We start from the raw sequence: 18859 nt of genomic DNA on the forward strand, positions 1-18859 counted from the left end.
ACGCTTCAGAGCCTTTCCTATACGGACCTCGCGGTTCAGGAACAGTTTCATCCCAAGAACTATAAATGCACTCAATCAGTCCATCAAGTGCTCCTTGTAGAACTGTTTGTACTTATTAGTACAATTACCGCACTATAAGCTTGTGATACAGTTATAATGTTGAACAACCTGGGCCACTTTATAAAGCACGTATTCACATATGATGACGATATCATTTCTAAGATGAAATGCAGAAAAATATGTTTATTATATTATACAGATAAAACTTTAACTTAATTTAAATAATCTATATTTTTAATAAATAAACATGCGACAACACGGTGTCACAGCACTAGCAAGAAGCTGGCACTCCGTTCATGGATTGTTCCTGCCTTGCGCTGTATTCTTGCTGGGACTGGTGCAACACTGGATGGGTAGAATAATTTAACATATACTACGAAGATATTTCATCAGCTTACAGATGGTTTAACATCTATTACAGAGCTGATTGTGTGGTGATTGGGTATTGGGAGAAAGAAAAGGAAGGACAGGAATTGGAGGTTAGCACATTTGAAAGAGACAGTACTGCAGCAATAAATTATTTCATCAAAGGTCGTGCACGGTGCAGCAAGCATCTTGTGTGAGGCATGAACAATCACTGTGCCACCTGTTCCCATGTTTAATAACATGCTTTAACTCATATCATCATAAAAAAGATATCAAATATACATCTCAGTATTTTAATACTGTAATATTATGAATGTAATGGATTCTGTGTCCTGTCAGCGGAAGAGAAAACCAGTTTAAGAATCACGTAGTGATTCACACACATAGAGCACATAGAAGGTTAAATATTAAACAAAGTATTTAACGTGCTACTTTAGTTACGATGGCATTTGAGAAACTAGTAAATTAAACGATTTAAAGATGAAGTTTATGATGTTCTACTTTAATAACAAAATAATCTACATGATTAAAGTTGAATTTTCAAGATTAAAGTTGACACTTTGTGCTTTTTTCCCCACTGTGTGCCTATTTTTTTTCTCTGTACCCAAATAAGCTTCTATATGACACTCAGACAGTGGGTTACGACTTGCCTTTTCACAACGTCTTTAATATCTGACAACTTCTTTTTTATTTCAGGCACTGTGCAACTTTGTGAACTTAAACTTTCGAGTTTCTCCACCACTTTATGTCACTAGATCATCTTCCTTTTGTTGTTTATACTACTGTTTAAACCAACAAATAGTACATTTTTCCATGCCACCACTTAGTATTCGCTGAAATTCTTCTATTTACCCCCATGCTTTTGCCATTGCCTTTTCACAGAGCGCTGAGCTTAAGGGTTATTTATATTGATTTGCATATTCAAAGAGGCATAATTCTGGGAAGAGTTTGGGAGTGGCAGCAGGCACGTGCATGTGCATTACTTTTCATACTGACTGGGATTTATGTAGCCAAAGAACGTGGAAGTTGGAGAACGCACAGATTTATCCATCTGGATTTTTTTGTGTGTACGAACATTTCCCCTTTTGTCAGTTCGGCATGTTATAGTGTGAATTCTTCGCACGGCGTTATGCATGAGACCCCTGGTATTTTCCTCTGTCGAAGGGGATATCATTGAACTGTTGGAACTGTCTCTGCCCTGTCTGCATTCCGAAGGTTACCGCAACCTTCTAAAAGTTCTGGCATTGGAAAGGGATTAATGGCTGGGGCCCTTTTCTGCATGTTCTGGTGTCTGATGGTCATCAGCCAAAGGGACAAAGAAGTCATTGTGCTTTGCTTCCCTTTGTCCACTGGGTTGGTCATAGCAGGGATGGATTATGATCTTCAGTTCATTTAGCCACATGCCCATTTCCTGCCTCCTCTCTCCAAGAAATTAGACTCATCTGCACTATTACTATCCCATATATCCAACGTTTCCTTGATGTCTGGAAATTCTGAATACAAACAGACTGTCTCACTGACAGTGTCCATCCTTTGCATGATTGTCATGGTGGCACATCGGTTTTACTTGCTTCTCTGCCACTCATTTCCCTAGCTTGGTATTAACTAAGTCCAAATGTGTCTGTAGTTGCAACCTTATTATTAACTCACCAGGGCATAAGTCTGTGCTCATCTGTGATGTTGTCCTATAGCGTAACAGGAACTGTGCCAGTCTAGTTTCAAGTGTCCCATGTTTCAACTTCCTCAGACGTATTTTAACGTTGCAAACTATTTATTCTGCCAGGCCATTTGATGCTGGGTGAGAAGGGGGCTGATGTTACATGTTTAATGGCATTCTCTTTGAAAAAATAGTTAATCTCATGCAGACAATGCTGCTTCCATTTTTTGTGGCTACAATTCTTGGTAAGCCATGTATGACAAAAATGCTTTGTAACTTTTCCATAGTCTCCGCTGATGTAATAGATTGCATTGGGTGGGCCTCTATCCATTTTGAATGTGAAACTGCACAAATTAACAGCATCTTACCCATTACTAGGTCACATAAATCCATATGAAAATGTGCCCTGTTTGTTCAGGCCACTCTCATGGATGTAGTGGGGCTCCAGGTCGTGAAGTCTAATTTTCTTGACATCTGGTGCATGCATGGACTGCTAGCTTTATTTCTTTATCCATGTTTGGCCACCAAAGGTAACTGTGAGCCAGCGCTTTCAAATGATTGATGTCTAGGCATGTTTCATGTAGTTCTTTTATTAATGTCTTCCTACCATTGTGGTATGCAGCCATCCACTACACTCAACTCTGCTTTCCTGTGAACATACATTTGCCAAAATAGCTTAACCAGTTTAACTGTCCAGTTCCCTTTTAGAACCCATTGATATACCAATGACAATATAAGATATTGTCGTGTCCATGTCCTTATCTGACTTTTCCTAGCCAGTATGGTGTCCATGACCTCTAACAGCCTGGTGACCTCTTCAGTTTGTTGGGTTTCTCCCCTCTCTCCACATTATGTCAGATGACTTAAGGCATCAGCATTAGCATATAGTGTTTCTTCTTTATATATTAAAGTGTATTCATAAGAAGCTAGAGTCAATGCACAGCGTTGAACGCATGCTGTTGCCTACTGTGGGACCCCCTTCTGTTCACCAAACAGTCCTAGAAAGGGATCATGATCTGTCACAATTACAAATGGCTTGCCAAAAAAGTTACTGATGGAATTATTCAGGACAAAGATTATGGCTAATGCTTCTTTTCAAGTTGTGAGCCTTAGTCAGCATATAGAACATATTACCAATGGGTCTTACTGTTTCATCCTCCCACCTGTGAGAGTGAACTGCCCCCACACTGTAGGATGAGGCATCACTGGTACAGATCCTTCCTCTAAGCAAATAAACTAATAACTGGTCAGACTGTAATGCTTCTTTGGCTTTCTGTAAAACTTTCTCTTCCACAGCTGTCCAATACTACTGAGTTTCCTTATGTTACAGCCGGGTTCTAAGGTGGTGACCATATTTGGTAAAAAATCTATGATAATAATTAAGCAAACCCAAAACTGCTTTAATCTATATCTGTCATGTTGGGGTGCCTCCTTAATGGCTGCTACTTTATCAGGCACTGGGTATATGCTGTAGTGATCTGTATTGATCAGTTGTCATAAAAAACATTTGTCTTTATGTACCCTTAGTCCTTCAGAAGCTAACTTTGTAAACACTTCATCAAGGTGCTTAAGATGACATTTATCTTTCTTTGTAGTAATCAAAGTGTCATCAGTTTGTACTACCACCTGAGGTATACCCTGTAAAATATTTTGTATAATATGCTGAAATATCCTAGGGCTGGATGATACTCCTTATCAGAGTCGGGTATACTGCAGCAGTCCTTTGTGTGTACTAGAGCTAATTGTTGATAGGCCTGGCAGAGATCTAATTTTGTAAACATCTGACCACCCCCTAACTCTGCTAATAAATTCTCTGTTTTAGGAGTTGGATAACTGTCAATATGGTGAAACTGTGTTGTTTGTTAGGTTGGTACCATGTGTATGCCTTGTCATCCCTACTTTCGTTCTTTTCTTCTTCTAGAAAATGTGCAGTATTTTCCTTTTTTTGCCATCTTATTTTCTTTTTTGTCCGTGTGTTGTATGCTGGTTAACTATTTCCTTGCTTAGTGTCTTATATGTTCACGATACAGTTAGATTTAAAACTGTGAAAAGTGTGGTTCAGGGAATTCTTAATTATATAATAATTAAAACTTTGTCAATGCCATGAAGCTATTTAGTTTTTCAACTACAAATACACCATAGATAGATAAGGCTCATTTCTGTGAAATGGAAGGGAGCAAGGCGCATCAGAGAAAAAGCAAGGTCTAGAAGGGTAGAGCACCTTATCAGATACGATGTTCTCCACCATATTTGTATGGCTTACAGAAAGCAATGTACAGCGTGCATTAGGTTCTAAATGCCACCTGTACACAGTGGACAACTGTGCAGCATGTTTGCGTAGTGAATATTGGTGTTCCATGAGCCGTCTTAAAGACTTGTATTCATATACCAATTGCATTATACATCCAAGAAGTGAACCTCTAGGTTGCCAAGAGGATCTGCATTACCTCTACACAAGACAGGCAGTTAGGATTTGAAGTGTCATTTACTCTAAGTCTTTCTGTTTTACCTGTATGTTGTTAACTACAGGATAAACTGACTCAAAAAATGAGCAAATACTTTAAGACACAAAATTTGAGAGATCTGCATCTTCCATCTTTGCATGCTGTATAATTTGTTTTGCTCTATTACAGTGATTCACCACTTATCTTTCTGTAATAAATTATATATATAATACAAAAATAAATAAATTAAAAAATCCCAAATAAATACTAATTGAGTCAATCACATGCATGAAATAAACATAAAATAAAAGAAAATGAAAGAATTGCAAAAAGTGCAAGGTTAACATGAATTTTAACGAAAAAGTTTTTAACCAAGAGGTGCAGCAGCAACTTGCATGCGGCAGCATCCCCTCAGCTGTAGACCTGACATTGATGTATTTACTCCTAGCCTCACAGACTTTGTGTACATTGATATAGTAAAACATAACATTCCAACTTGTAATGTGCCACCTGTAAAGAAAAAAGCATATATACCTCATAACAAATGCAGGATGTAATCCAGTCAGAAGTCAATGATACAGTATGTTCACCAAAGGAATTGTGGAACCCCGGCAAAGTTCATGGACCACACCTGTTATCATGGTTAGAAAATAAGAATGGCTCTTGGCATTTTTGTGGGGACTATAGAGGCCTAAACTCCGTCACCATCACAGATACTTACCCTTTGCCCTATCTGCTTTAAGGCTTTATTGTTTTCAGGAAACTTTTTCTACAGAGTCATCCGCATCTCTTTCACCACCAGCTCTGCCACTACCAGTTCCTGCTTCTGTAGCAAAAAACAAACAATTTGCAGACTTCTTCAGTGCAAGTTACAGACGTGCTTACAGCAGAGCTGAGAACAAGATCTAGAAGATTTATACATCCACTTGTTCAACTTAGAGATATGATTCAGTATTAAAAAATACATATTTGTTATAGTAAAAAGAACGGAATGAAAAGCCTTTGTCTCTAGATTAACATTAAATGTTCTAAATATAGGAGTTTGCATGTTCTCCCCGTGTCTGCGTGGGTTTCCTCTGGGCGCTCCGGTTTCCTCCCACAGTCCAAAGACATGCAGGTTAGGTGGACTGACAATTCTAAATTGGCCCTAGTGTGTGCTTGGTGTGTGGGTGTGTTTGTGTGTGTCCTGCGGTGGGTTGGCACCCTGCCCAGGATTGGTTCCTGCCTTGTGCCCTGTATTGGCTGGGATTGGCTCCAGCAGACCCCGTGACCCTGTGTTCGGATTCAGCGGGTTAGAGAATGGATGGATGGATGTTCTAAATATATCTGAATGTTTAATTTTTGTCAGATCGAAGTAATGTGCAAGAGATATATTTTAGATAATATAGGTAATAGTTTGATTTAATACATTTAAAGTATAAATACAAATAATTTTCTTACTGTACATAATTTAGTTCAGTAGTTTGTAATTTCTAAATTGATTGCTTTCTCCTTGGACACAGTAAATGCATTAGTTGGGGCTGAAAAGGAAGAAAAGGGAGAAAGGTGAAAAAAAGTGACACATGCTCTGTCAACAAGGAAAGAAAAGTAAAGTTTGAAAAGGAACTTATGCATTCAGTGTCTTTATTCATCTTTTATAATTATTATAGATACTTTGGATTGAATACAGTACATACTGTACATTGCTTTGGAGACATCTGTTCAGATACAGTATATACTTCCATTTAGATATATACATTGGTTCAGGTACATTAGATGAGATATATATATAAACTGCTCAAAAAAATTAAAGGAACACTTTTTAATCAGAGTATAGCATCAAGTCAATGAAACTTCTGGGATATTGATCTGCTCAGTTAAGTAGCAGAGGGGCTTGTTAATCAGTTTCAGCTGCTTTGGTGTTAATGAAATTAACAACAGGTGCACTAGAGGGACAACAATGAGACGACTCCCAAAACAGGAATAGTTTAACAGGTGACATTTTTCCCTCCTCATCTTTTCTGACTGTTTTTTCACTAGTTTTGCATTTGGCTACAGTCAGTGTCACTACTGGTAGCATGAAGCAATACCTGGACCCTACAGAGGTTGCATAAGTAGTCCAACTTCTCCAGGATGCCACATCAATACGTGCCATTGCCAGAAGGTTAGCTGTGTCTCCCAGCACAGTCTCAAGGGCATGGAGGAGATTCCAAGAGACAGGCAGTTACTTTAGGAGAGCTGGACAGGGTCATAGAAGGTCCTTCTGCCATCCGCAGGACCGGTATCTGCTCCTTTGGGCAAGGAGGAATAGGATGAGCACTTCCAGAACTGGAAGGTCCACCACAGATGCCCTGTGCTTTTCACAAATGAGAGCAGGTTCACCCTGAGCACATGTGACAGACATGAAAGGGTCTGGAGAAGCCGTGGAGAACATTATGCTGCCTGTAACATTGTTCAGCATGACCATTTTGGTGGTGGGTCAGTGATGGTCTAGGGAGGCATATCCATGGAGGGACGCAAAGACCTCTACAGGCTAGACAACGGCACCTTGACTGCCATTAGGTATTGGGATGAAATCCTTGGACTCATTGTCAGATCCTATGCTGGTGCAGTGGGTCCTGGGTTCCTCCTGGTGCACGACAATGCCCGGCCTCATGTGACGAGAGTACGCAGGCAGTTCCTGGAGGATGAAGGAATTGATACCATTGACAGGCCCCCACACTCGCCTGACCAAAATCCAATAGAACACCTCTGGGACATTATATTTCGGTCCATCCAACGCCGCCAGGTTGCATCTCAGACTGTCCAGGAACTTAGTGATGCCCTGGTCCAGATCTGAGAGGAGATCCCTCAGGACACCATCTGTTGTTTCATTGAGAGCATGCCCCGACATTGTCAGGCATGCATACAAGCGCGTGAGTTCAATACAAACTACTGTGTATGATTTTGAGTTACTGCAATGAAATTTCAGCAAAATGGACTAGCCTGCCGCATCATTTTTTCACTTTGATTTTCATGGTCTTTGAATTCAGCCCTCTGTAGCTTGATAATTTTCATTTCCATCAAAAGATGTGGCATCTTTTCATTCCTAACACATTACGCAGTCCATATCAGTATAGATATCCAACAGGATTTTTTTCCCATTGAGATCTGATGTGTTTTCAAAGTGTTCCTTTAGTTTTTTTGAGGATTTATATGCATTGGTTTCTATAGGTGTGTTCTGATATTTACACATTGGTTGAGATACATTGCTTTGAATGTATACATTCTTTTGAATAAAACCATTCAGATGTATTTTAGATACATTTATTTATATAAATATTTAGATACATTGCTTGTGATATATACTGTATAGATCGGTTGATAGACATTGGTTTAGAAATATACCTGAAAATTGGTTTAAATAGATCAATCTAGATCAGTGTTTCCCAACCTCAGTCCTAGGGACCCCCTGTGGTTGCAGGTTTTTGTTCCAAATATATTCCTAATCAGTGACAACACCTGATAACACTGATCTCATTTAATTAGCTGGCATTATTTTTCTTTTATTCCAAATTCAGAAAATTACAGCAACATGATTTTTACATTGATAAGACATTTAGAAATATTTCTAATTTTGCTATAGATTTAAATGCTTAACTCTCTTTTGTTGATTTCATTATATTTTGCCCTTTCTCTGTGCAGTTTTTCCGCTTCGTAGTAGGTTATTAATGACAATTAAAAAGGAGCAGAGCAGATACGCTGGCAAACAACACTGAATACTTAAAGGCTGAAACTACTTTAGGATCAGACTCACTAATTAGTAAATAATGGATTAATTAAACAATTAGAACACCTAGAAAAGTAGAATGAAAATGTTGTTAAAAAGAAAAAATTACATTATTCCCATATAACTGCTTGGAGCATTTATATATATACTAGCAAAATACCCGCGCTTCGCAGCGGAGAAGTAGTGTGTTAAAGAAGCAATGAAAAAGAAAAGGAAACATTTTGAAAATAACGTAACATGATTGTCAATGTAATTGTTTTCTCACTGTTGTGAGTGATGAGTGTTGTTGTCATATATATATATATATACATATATATGTATACATATATATATACATATATATATACACATATATACATACATATATATATCTACATATATACACATACATATGCATACACACATACATACATACACACACATATATACACACAAATACATATATATATATATATATACATACACACACATATATAAACATATATATACATATACATACATATCTACATATATACACACACAGCTATTTCGTATCAGTGCAATACGCTGCTTGTTAAAACGGATAACTCCGCTCTTACGTGCAAGTCTGCGTGGATATTATGAACTATCGTATTTGTTCAAGTTCTATTTAAATTTTAAATAGAAGGAATTTTTATTTAGTCGACAGAAATATCTTTGGTAGGAATGGTAAAACAGACAGGAATATTATTTGTGAATAAATCAACTCAAACCTTAAACAACTTATAATATTTTGCTCTCCATAAAAATATATCCTGTCTAAATTATACAAGTTAGAAATAAAGTAAACGTTAAAAGAACAAACATTCAAATTTCTTTACTCTTATGTAATTTTACATAAAAATAAACTTAGATTTTAAATATCCCAAAAGATTTTGCTCTCCATAAAAATATATCCTGTCAAAATTATACAAATTCAAATATGAACATGCTGCATAACAAAACCTGGAAATATAAATAAAATGTGTTCCTTTCAGCAATAACAAATCAAATCATTCAGTTGTCTTTGCTCATATGTCATTTTAGAGCTGGACGCCTGGCATCTTTTTGGCAACAGGTTCGTTTATGTTTGGTGTGAGGTTCTGTGTTGTGGAGATTCTCAGGATGGATTGCAGGTGCTCATCAGTGAGGCGACTCCTGTGTGCTGTTTTGTTAGTCTTTATCACTGAGAAGAGCTTCTCACACAGATATGTGCTACCAAACATGCACAAGGTTTGAGCCGCATGTAGACGGACTTTTTTTGTTCTTCAAAGTCACCAAAGCGCCGTGCAAACTCAGTGCGCTCAGTTTATCAGCAAAGTGCGATTTGGGAACACCGTAGTGACGACTTGGTTTAACATTACTTGGCAACAGGGAAAGTGGGGCAAGGTGCACTGGTGCATTTGTGTCTCCCATAAAAGCAGCTTCACTTGAAATCACTTTGTGATTGTGCACGGTAAAACGTCCGCTGAAGTGTCAGATTCTTATTTAATTCTTCTGCTTTCTGTATCTTCTGCATTGCATTCAGGTTACCCTGATGTTTTGTCTCATAGTGCCGTCTTAGATTAAATTCTGTAATTACAGCCACATTAGCTCCACAAATGAGACACACGGGTTCAGTAAACATATACTCAGCCTCCCATCGGTTTTTAAAGGCTCTATTTTCAGAATCAACTTTTCTCTTCAGCATCGTGTGAGCTAGCTTCGCAATAACTTGCAGCATCATAAGCTAGACTTGATTAACGCGTAAGTGTTCGGCAAGGCAGCTGAAGCGCTGCATTATGGGATCTGTAGTTTATTGTGTTACCAGCGCTTCATATACCCGGCCATTAATAACAATAATACAGTATATAAAATGATCTCGGGGCGGATATAATTACGCCGGGCGGATGTGGCCCTGCCCTTGAGTTTGACACATATGGACTAAATAGAACTTGAAAAGATATATTTTTCAAATGTGATCGCAATTCAGATAGAGTTGACGCAAGCACTACAGCCTGCATGCCTCAATAAGTCATCCTCCCTCGCTCTTACTTTTTACCGCTCATCTAATGAATACACTGAGTATGGCTTTACCAAAACAATCATTGATGGCGAATAAAGTATCCATTATTCGAGTATGTAGATCGGGATATATATATATATATATATACATATACCAGCGTATCGCAGTGAGAAGTAGTGTGTTAAAAAGCTAGAAAAGAAAAGGGAACATTTTAAAAATAACGTAACATGACTGTCAATATACAGTATTTGTTTTGTGAGTGTTACTGAGTGTTGCTGTCATCAAGGATTTGATTATCATTATTTCTTTCAATCAGGTTCGTATTTGTAGGATGTGTTGTGTTCAAGTTACATTCCGTGTTTGTCAATCGTTGTAAAGATGACAGGTTTCATTCATCGATTCGTTTCTTACTGCATCAATAAACAGCTCGTCTTCTTCTTTATCTGAGACCTGACACACTGCATGCACGGTTTTTTACACTGTCTTCCTTTAGCGGGACATTGACTTTTTCCACGTGTGCTTTGTTTCGCAGTAGCTGGATTTATGAATATGCTTGTATGTATCAGGCGCTTCATATTTTTGCTGCCTTTTCAATTGTGTAATTCGGTTTTGTTCAGCTCTTTGGAACTGTTGCTTTTATCTGTGCACTGCGTCAGTTCACGTGAGCCACTCGGTGTACATGCATCGAAGGTTCCCAGCTGTGCTGGTGCCATCTCGTGCGATGTCCATGGCTGTATTTAATGTTACCTTAGTCCTTTCTCTCGCAGTTTCGCTGAGTTTGTGTCAAACACCACCCTGACCATCTCATCTTCCTCTCCATAAGCACAGTCCTTCACCCGTGAATATTTAGTGGGAGTTTGCTATTGGATTGCCGCTGACGGACGGCCTTATATGGGCAGGCACTAAATTACAAACGCCAGCGAAGCCTGTCTATGAACTTAATTTAAAGTGTAGGTTTACATGTGCTTTGTTTCAGTAGCAGAACTCATGAATATGGTTGTATATGTCACTTTCGCTCGCTTCTTATTGTTTAGCTGCCTTCTCAATTATATAATGCATGTTTTCTTCAGCGCTTTTTGGAGGTCTTCCTGGTTTTCTATGTACTGCGTGATTACGTGGGAGGCGTGATGATGTCACACGAAACTCCGCCCCCACAGCGTTCAAGCTCATCTCCATTACAGTAAATGGAGAAAAACAGCTTCCAGTTATGACCATTACGCGTAGAATTTCGATATAAAACCTGCCCAACTTTTGTAAGGAAGCTGTAAGGAATGAACCTGCCAAATTTCAGCCTTCCACCCACACGGGAAGTTGGAGAATTAGTGATGAGTCAGTGATTGAGTGAGTGAGTGAGTGAGTGAGGGCTTTGCCTTTTATTAGTATAGATATATATATATATATATATTGTAAAAAGGCGCTATATAGGCACCGGACCCGACACAGATGGACACAGAGACACGTATAACAGGTACAAGACCTTTATTTTTCTTCACCTGTGGGCGTACGTCTTCCCCGTGACCCACAGGCAATACACAGTCCCACAAACCATGAGTCCAACTCATAGCAACACCACCTTCCTTCCTTTACCACCACTCCTTCTCAAGCTTTGTCTGTTTCCTTCCAACTCTGGCTCTTTGAGTGGTGGTGGCTGGCCCTTTTTATAACACACCCGGAAGTGTTCCAGGTGCTTGACCACCTGGTCCTAATTGCACCTCTGGGTGGGGCTGAAAATTCGTCCAGCCAGGCTGCTGAGTCCATGCAGCTCCCCCTAGCGGCCATCCGAGCCCCCAACCAGTCTGTGGAGCACTCCATCTCCCATGGAGCCCTGCGGGTGGTTTGGGGAATCATCGTTAGCCATGGAGGCTGCCACCAAGTGTCCCGGGGGAGGTACTGGAGTGCCCATGGTGGCTCCCCCGGAACATAAGCAGCAGGGGCTGTCCGTCACTATATATATATATATATTTACCAAACTTAATTTTCTAATTTCTATATTGTTCCCAAAACACAGAACTTGGGAAATAACACATCACTTAATTAGCGCAGGAGTCCAATTAAAAGCAGAAGCTGTTTGGAATAAAAACCTGCAGCCACCGGGGGTCCCCAAGACCCGAGGTTGGGAAACACTGGTCTAGATGTATATATCTGTTCAGATACATCTGCCCAGATATATAAATTGGTTCAGATACATCTGTTTAGATATATAGTATAGATCAGTTCAGATATATACTGTACATCAGTTTGAAGAGAATGATTGGGATTTAGAAGCAGGCACAGCATGACCATCTAAGTTTAGTGTCTCAGTTTTGTTTCATTATTGCTTAAACATTGTTGTCATTATTCTTCATACATTATAGAAGAAGCATAGGCCTGTTGGGCCTGTTTTATTTTGCAAGCTGCCTTGGTTTGTGGTTCTTGATTCCAAAACACTTTTCTTTCTTTATTTAAAACACTTGCATAGATCCCTGCCCCATTCTCCTCTCCATCCCAGACTCCGCTAATCCCACTTGCCTCTAATGCTTCTTCTGTCCCTCCCACCAAAGATTCTTCTCAGAAGCTGAGTTATTACAATGCATTTATCACAGCTGCTATGTGTCCACTTTTCAACCCATAAAACAGCAGTTTATCACTGACTGAGTGGTTTCTGTCATTGTGGTATTTATTTTGGCAGCGTTTCATTGAAGACAGATATACTGTACACCCGGAGGATAAGAGTCCTTTTTGCTGAAAGGACAATCCTCTTTATGGAAGGAAACACTGGAGTTATGCGGGTTCTTCTGAATGCTGATCAGTGATCAGCTATGCTCATGCAATAGAATGTACAGTGTTAGTTCGATCTTCAAGCCTACTAGCATACTCTGGGCCAACTGTTGCAGACTGAGCATCAGGTGGCTTCCCATACTTTAGTTAAGTGGGTGTTCAGAGCTTATGTCCCAGTATTGCCAAGGTCCTTTACAGGCAGTACAAACATCAAAGTGTCAACAATGGTCATTTTTTCTCCACTGTCCCCAGAAATATCTAAGTTAGACACTTTTAATGGTTTGTTCACCCCTAAAAGCCCTACTCCTGGTGCGCTATGGTTACACTCTAATATTTGTTTCCTGAAGAATTTAGGAACTACTATTTGCTACCTCACATCCTCTGCAGCTGACTCTACCCATCACAGCTGCAGTACTCCCTTCCTAAGGATCAACCAGAAGCCTTTCAATCTCAGAGGACTGAGGGGCAACATGTTCCCATTCTGGACAGATGTAAGACAGCAAGTTTCTAATCACTAATCTTGTTCTTGTCTCTTATCTCTTATACCAATCCACTTGCCTTTTAGTCAATACTTGACAGGTATAACTATTACTTGGTCTCCCCTCCAGGTCTTTTTCTTCCTGTCTTTCACAATGCAACATCTATCATACTTATAAGGATAACTGGACAGAGCATCAGCATTCCCATGTAGATTGCCTGCTCAATGTCCCACCTTATTGTTATATCAATGGAGCTGTTTGAGCCACTGTGCATCTTGCCCCTATGGCTTCCTCAAAGACATGAGCCACTGCAAGGAGACATGATCTGTGCTGTTGGTGAATGGCAAGCCACATAACGAATATCTAAAGTAATTTAATGCCTCTACTAACAGCTAACAGTTACTGATGGGCGACACAGTAATTGTGTTCTGGCCAATTTAGAGCCTGATTATAGTAAGCTACTATATTTCCCCTTCAGGATATTTCTATGGTAATACGGTCCAAATGCCTATACTGCCTACGGGGGTATCCCACCATTGGGGGGGAAAAGGGGATTAAACTCAATCATTTAATCATGCTCCTTGGGCACTCCCCTTTGGTCATTTCGACTCACTGATACTTGATCATTCCACAATCATAGTATAAGGTAATGATGCTTTTCAAGGATGAAGATTTGGGTAATACCTAACATGTTTTGTGTTTTGAAGGAAGATGTACGTTGTACCTCAATGGATGTCAACTAACAAACAGGTGGGAATATGTAGGACAGACTGGCATTATCCATTTTGCCTGGCTGGTGTCCAAATCCTGGCTTAGCAAACCACTCTCAGACACTCTTATTGATAACTACAAAGTCTGATTCTGTTTACTATATTCAAATGCATTCACATTATTAGAACTTATTTTTGCACTTGACTTTTGCACATTTTTTTTGATTACATTTTATCTTGTTACAATATTGTCATCTTCTTCAATACCGTATATGAATTTATTGTTGCTATTTATTAGTTAAAGGTAAAAAAGAATGCTAAATGTAGAAATTTCCTCAAATGTCTTACTTCATGTTGTCCCTAGATGGCAACAGAGACTGTGTGATACAAATACAATTTTTCTCAATTCCTTACACAGTGTTTCCACACACTAGTGCAGGCTTTCCAAAGAGTTCCTAAACACTACAAACATTTGCTGTAGTTTACCTTCATTATAAACAGAAATTATTGTAATTTTAATTTGTTAACTGAAGACATTTACAGTATTAACAAAGCTTTAGTGATATTGATACTGTTACCTTCCTTCATCCATTTTCTTATTCTACAATAAGGAACTGAAGCTTTACTGGTCTTTGCATGACAGGAATACAATAATGGAACTTTGCCTCATAGACACTTAAGGATACAATAAACACCATATGATTATTTATGTTTTGAAATATGGTATGCCTCACCTGATGTCAGATTCAAACTGGACTGCCATTTTGCAAGGCCTATACTAGCACACAAAGCGTGCAAAAATCCAGCTGCAACCCCCCAGCTTGCATTCCTGAATAATTGGTAGAACTGCAGTTACAGCAGTCTGCTCTGCCCTGTTTTTCATCAGATAACAAAGGTGTAAACCAGATTAATGCTGACACCTCTACAGAGGATCCTTCAGACAAAAATGGCACACATTCATTATTGACTTGTGACAGTAAACTGCACCTGCCTGGATGTGATGGACAAAATATCATACCTATAAATGGCCGCTGGTTGTGTTACTAAAAGTGACTTTGATTCAATCACCAGAGGTTATACTTTCCTTCCAAACTAGCTGCATTCAGTTCTTCTACCTCTTTTGAGAGGTTGAAGGGCAAAGATGTGTGATCTTTGATTAGCAAAAAAACAGACAATTCTCTTTCTCTCTTTGGGGAGCTGAAGTGGATGACCTGATTCTCTCTTTGAGCTGAAAATTAACAATCTGCTTTGCTTGGGGTGAGAAGCCACCTACCCACTGCAGAGCAAGAGCTCACAAACTTTCTTTGGCTTGTAAGCTACTCTTCATAGAGCCTTGAAACTGAATGCCCTGAACTAGCTCTATCATTCATTCTGCAAAGCCAAACTCAGTGCCAGTGACAAGAGTCCAGTCTGAGAAGAAAGAAAAGTAGAATTACTTCAAGAAGGGAACTTCAACATGCTCTTCTGCCAGAAAGATTAACACTTTTCTCTGGAAAGCTGCAGTGGAAACAGCAAAGAGCCTAACAACAAGCTGAGGAAAGTATCACAGCACACCACGGACAAAGGACAATGTAGCAAAAAGGAGTGCACCTCAATGCAAGAGAGTCCTCCATTTCAACCTAAAGTAACAACTAAATATGGCATCAGGCATCATCCTTGAGGACTTGGTATCATAAAATTGTTTATTTGAGCCAAGGTAAAGCAGAACTTTAAATAGCCATTAAACAGCCAACATCTTCTGTGTTATATGCTTGTCTGTCTTGCATCCTGTCTTCCATGTCAATTTATATGCAGTTATTATATTTCTATAACTCTTGTGTATATTTTAAAATTGATTGTGCTTCACTTGCCATGGTTGGGCAGAAACATAAGTCCCACAGTTTCCTACAAAGCTGATCATACACCACATAAATTCACACTCATCATTAAATTCTGTAGGCGCACAGAGAACATAGAAATAGAAGAAATAAACACAAACCACTAATTAAAACTGTTAAAACCTCTGCAAAAAAATCTCACCATGACCTCTCTCATTATGTCTTTTGTCATACATGTACATGCAAAACAGAACGTTAAAGTTGATGTCACACTAATCTAATTTCGACTTTAGATTGATCCCTAGGAGCCCTTTGGGCTGCAAGATTTAAAATAAGGTTTGGTTCTGGCTGGAGGACACTACAGACTATGACACTTTTTTCTCGGGAGTGATTTTGAACTGATGAGCATGGAGACAAACTGATACACAGAACTTTTTTTGATTTGCCCTGAGTTCTCAAAATAACCCTGTGTCATCATATTCCAGGCATCTATGAGAACATTGACACACTGGTCTCCAGCAACATAAGCAAAAAGAAAACAGCATCAGAAGTGCAACATGTTTTGCAAACCATGTGAATTAACAAATGGGTTGTTTTGAATGTCATCAAAATGATCATGTGTGGAGCATTCATGTATTTTTAGTTGTGAGTGTCTGTAATAAGAAATAATAAGCAATAAGAAAACTAATAATAAAAATAAGAAATAATAAGAAAATTCTGTAATTATCATCCCAGTGCTTTCTTCATAATTTGTGTGGACATTAAACATGTTTCACTTTCTTCCACCCTCACTAGTTTTTAGCAGTTTTTGGACTGCACAACAAGAGAAAACAAAACCTTGGACTTGTTATATACTAATGATAAAGAGGCATTTATCTCTGTTGCTTTGCCATCTTTATGCTGATTGGACCATAATTTGGTACAGCTCATACCCGTACATAAACCCACAAAGGCTGCCAGCCACCACCAGGAACATGCAGGGATGGACAATGGAGGCTGAGTAGAACTTGAAGGATGCCTTTCAGAAGTGGTAAATGCTTTGTTAGTCACATGGCCAGGACACTGAGCAAGTGTATCACAGAACTACAACTTCTATATGGATAACACAGTCCCCACAAAGACAGTGCACTGTTTTCCCAACAACAAGCCACAGATCATAAAAGAACCGATAGCTCTACTGAATATGAAGAAGAAACACTTCAGGTCTGAAGATGAGGGTGAAATCAAGTGGGTGCCATCAAAATTGAAGAAGCAACTCTGAGAAGGGAAAACCCACAAGAGACACAACAAAACAACATAAAAGAAGTGTGGAACAGGTTGAGGACTATGACTGGCTACAAGCAGGCTGTTAAACATGCAGAAGAAGGGAATAAGGACAGAGCTAATGAACTGAACCAGTTCCTTAACACATTTAACTAATTCTGGGTCAGTTCAGTCCTCCCCCAACACTGCTAACCTCTGTGTGCACAGTGAATAGGTTGCAGCTGCACCCTGCACGTCCTACAATGACATCATGATTGTGTCCTCCAGCCTCCACTCTCCACTCCCTGGATTGTGTGCATTTGCTAATCAAGTGAAGAGACAACTGGGAAAACTCTACATAAACAAGGCTTCAGGGCCAGATGGAATTATCCCCAAGGAGCTGAAAACATGTGCCAGCCAGCTATGTGGGGTCCTTCAGCACCCATTCTAATTTTCCCTCAATATGGAGAAGGTTCTCCAGCTTGGAAGAACATCCTTTGTGGTCCCGGTGCCAAAGAAAGGGTTATTCTAGTGATTTCAAGGACTTCAGACCTGTTGCTGTTACTTCATAGATCATGAAAACCTTTGAGGGGCTGGTCCTAAAACAGCTACAATCCGTGATTTCAGAACATCTGGACCCTCTGCAGTTTGCCTATCAGGCACATGCAGTAGATGTGAAGTATGCTATCATCTACAGCTGTGCAGAGCCTACTCCCACTTTTACAAAGTCAACACCATGCTCAAAATCATATTCTTTGACTTTTCCAGTGTTTTTAACACCATTCTGCCTCATCAACTGGGGAAGGAGCCTTAAATCTTGATGCTCCTAGATCATGGACTACCTGACCAACAGATAGCAGTTTGTGAGGCTGACGAACTGCATCAGAAATGGTGGTATATAATACTCAAGCACCTCAGGGAAATGTCCTGTCTCTTTTCCTGTTTACTGTGTACACAACAGACTTCCAGCACAATTCCGGCGCTTGCCATCTAAATAATTTTTCGTCAGTCATTGGCTATATTAATAATGTAGATGAGTCAGAGTACAGGAAAGCTGTTGAGGACTTTGTCTCGTGGTGCAGTGACAACATCTCAACATCAGCAGTACAAAAGAACTGGTGATGAGACCAATCCCAAGTTAGGATGTAGAAGTGTTGCAGAGCTACAAGTACCAGGTGTTCACATTAACATCAAACTGGACTTATCTGACAACACATTGGCACTGTACCAAAGGGCAAGAGCAGACTGTACTTGCTAAGGAGACTTACGTCTTATGATGTGTGCAGCAAGTTTCTGGAAATGTTCTACTAGTCCATAGTGGCCAGTATAGTGTTCTACGGTGCACTCTACTGGGGAAGCAACCCGCACAGGAAGGAATCACAATGCCTGAGCAAACTTATCAAGAAAGCCTGCTCCATCACAGGGAAAACCTTGGACACACTGGAGGCTGTTGTGGAAAAGGGGATAATTGCAGAATTGGGTACCATCATGAAAAATACCCTTCATCCCCTCCAGGAGGCACTCTTTTGGAGCATTTAAAGCCACAGGCTCATTACACCTCTGTGTGCTAGGAAGAG

Source organism: Polypterus senegalus, chromosome 7, assembly GCF_016835505.1.
Source record: "Polypterus senegalus isolate Bchr_013 chromosome 7, ASM1683550v1, whole genome shotgun sequence".
In the NCBI taxonomy this organism is placed as follows: Eukaryota; Metazoa; Chordata; class Cladistia; order Polypteriformes; family Polypteridae; genus Polypterus; species Polypterus senegalus.